The sequence below is a fragment of the Morone saxatilis genome, unplaced genomic scaffold, assembly GCF_004916995.1.
Source record: "Morone saxatilis isolate NCDOM2014 unplaced genomic scaffold, NCSU_SB_2.0 Contig20, whole genome shotgun sequence".
NCBI lineage: Eukaryota > Metazoa > Chordata > Actinopteri > Moronidae > Morone > Morone saxatilis.
In genome coordinates this window covers 23,026,463-23,029,501 of record NW_023339763.1, presented here as the reverse complement: position 1 = coordinate 23,029,501, position 3,039 = coordinate 23,026,463, and the positions used below count along the sequence as shown (strand labels likewise).

At 37.2% G+C, this 3,039-nt stretch overlaps 1 protein-coding gene across 1 annotated transcript in view; it reads left to right on the top strand.

Annotated features, from left to right (window-relative positions):
- Positions 1–3,039, top strand: part of esama (endothelial cell adhesion molecule a) — a gene marked incomplete at its 3' end in the record, with an annotated part of 61,529 nt that overhangs the window by 57,577 nt on the left and 913 nt on the right.

The following is a 3,039-nucleotide window of genomic DNA, read 5'->3' as shown; positions in this document are numbered from 1 at the left end:
AAAGGCTGCTGTGAAAAAGGTCTGGTACTTTATGAACATGCTTAAAATATCAATCATTTCAGATATTGTTTAGTGTTATTGTAACTTTGGGATTCAAGAGCAACTTTGGACTCTGAGGATAATCGAATGTGATTGTGTGGAGAGTTTTTATGTGATTAGAGCGATGTGTCCTGAGCAGCAGTATATTGTTTTACTGTCACCAGGTGTCACTATTCTCAGAAATATTACATTTTTCCATCTTACCTTTCATGTTTCTGGAAGCGTACTGCAACCCAGTTTTTGATTTTAGATGATGGTGCTTCTGTTATAGTAGTAGATAGTTTTTTCTCATTTGGTTCCGTTCCATTCATCTCCCAAAAAGTGCCCCCTCCAGAACTGCCACACCCAGGAGAGTCCAGTGTATATCCGTGGTAGGTTTTCCCTTGTAGGTCCACACTTTCATAGTGCCAGGCAACAAACTATCTACATCCGTTAAAGCAAAACCAAGAACCTGGATTCCACTGCTTCAGACAACTCAAGAAAAACTCTGGTCTTTAGATCCGGCTGAAGGGCCTGCCCAATTGCGTGAATAAAACATAAAATGCCCCAGGACTTCTGCACCAAAATTCTTATGCTGATCTGGCTTATTGTCTTCTGCAATGACTTGCGAATTAGTATGATACCTTTAAATAGAGAAAACAACCATCAAAAAGCAGCGTGGAAAAGTGATACACATTTGGACAAAACTATATATTGACACTCAACCAAAGATTATTCGAAATCTGTATGGTTAGTTTCTCGTTATCGGTTTTTCCAAAAGTGCACAAAAAAAAGGGCAATCAATTAAATTCATTGCCGGAAGGTTTTCCTTGTTGTGATGCATGCCGGTTTTGCTCCTCAACTAGGAGGATTTGTTAGTGGTTTATTATGCACGTCTATTATTATGCAAAGGGTGTCCGCGAGCCGGGTTTAATCAACAAACTCAATAGTGTTTACATAAGTGTGGCTGCATGATATCATTTTGAGTCTGTTTTGTAGTCTGGTTTAGGAAATAATCAGTTATGAATCTGGAAATTCACAAGTCCGTATATATAAAGAACGGGAATAAGACACTGAATCCAGTATCTTGAAATGGATGTATAATCCAAGAAGAATAATACTTGCTCTACAACCTAGGTAAATGGCACCAGTTGTTTCAAGGAGAATTTTACTTGGAGATTCAAAGTAGAGTTGAACCCAAAGAAACTTCAGCTTCAATTTTAAATAAAATAATGCTCAAACCACCCTAAAACTCCTTGTAGTAGGGTTGCTCGGGTACTCGACAGGCAATCAGTCCGCTAATGTGTCACGGGGCGGAGCCAGATAGTTGCGGGTTTAGGGATCCAAAAAACACTAGGGCTGACTTGATCCACACTAGGTTCTTTTTGGGACGGTAATTCTGGCAGTTGATAAACACACAAAAATAGGGACTCTCCGGCTTGCACGCCCACGCGCAAAATGAGACACCTTATTACGGGATACCAACTGACCTGGTCTAACAAGGGAGCGGCACCTCATTTATTTAACCGACAATTATTAGAACGATTTTGGTAGTCTATCCCTCTTATGAATTTGACCTTGTATCGATGTTGTAGAATGTGGTAAATTATACTCTATGTCCAGATGAACAGCTTTTATTACTGGAAATAATACACAGACAACAAAAATGTCATTTGGGAAAGATTGGATAGACGCTTTGCAACAACTGACATGGTATCAAAGTTATTGAGAATACCCGATCAACACATCCAAGCTGATTTATCTCTTGTTTTTCATCCAAAGTTGACGTGGTTTCAGGGCCTGGGACAACCTGGAAAAAAGCTGGATAAAAATTTTCAAAATTGCAAAAATTTTTTAAAAAGCCCCCATTGTGGAGGCAGGATGTCCAAAGTGTATTGTGTAAATGATGAGGGTTCCCACCAAAGTGTCAGCTTGTTTTTATTGTTGCGTTTTATTCCTAAAACGGATTGGTTCTGGTTAGAGTTACTTATTTAGGAAAAGTATAAAACCACCAAGACCCTACTTCATAAAAAATAAAACAGGTGGTTAATGGGCAAAAATGGATTGTGGCATTAAAAAAACCCACCAGTTTGCTTCCTTCCCTCACTTTTTTGGGCCTAATGGATTTATTTATGATATCTCTGAAAGGATACATTTAAATTCTTGTGGGAAAAGCCAAAATCTATTTTCCATTTGAATACGGAAGGGAATATTAAAAAGCAAACAACTTAAGAGACTATGAATTAATAAATTTGTATTACTGAACATGAAAAATGGCACATAAGAAAAAAAGGTTCACACCTTCTGTGTGGTTTGCATTAAATGATGCACTGTATTATATTATCATCTCTAACAAATCCACTAGTGTTTAGTCTTTTTACACTATCCTCACAAAACATGTGACATTGAGTTTAGATGTGAACAAGAGTAATCATCATCGCAAGATAGTATCATACGTGAGATATATTTAAAGTTACAATTTGTAATTAAACATTGACAGGCAAGTAATGTGATAGTAAAAAAAACAATAATCTGTTATTTGTGTGATAGTCAATCTACTTCTGGTCAATAAAAAACAGCGTTGATATTTGATCATTGGTAACCACTGTGGCACCTCCAGAGGATTTTGGTTGATAAGACTCTGATCCCATAAGGAATTTCAGGACTAATTAGGACCTAATTAGCCACCTACGAGTAACATTCATATGCTTAGGTTTACCAAGTGAAAGATAAGCGTTAATTTATAAATCTGCATAAAAAATACCCCATAACCCAGAACTAGATGTATAACTGTACTTATACCTCCTTTTTTAAAGGCTCAGCAACAAGGGAGTTGTTGCGCTTCCTATATTAACCCCAAGGAATTTAAAATATCAAGCTCCAAAAAAAGGTTTCAACTATATGCCTGGAACAAATTTAAGCCAGCCCAGAATTTTGAAAAAATGATAGTTTTCAAGCCCTGGGACTATGGAGATGATAATAATTGATAGCACAAAGGAAACTCGCAAAACCTGTGAATTA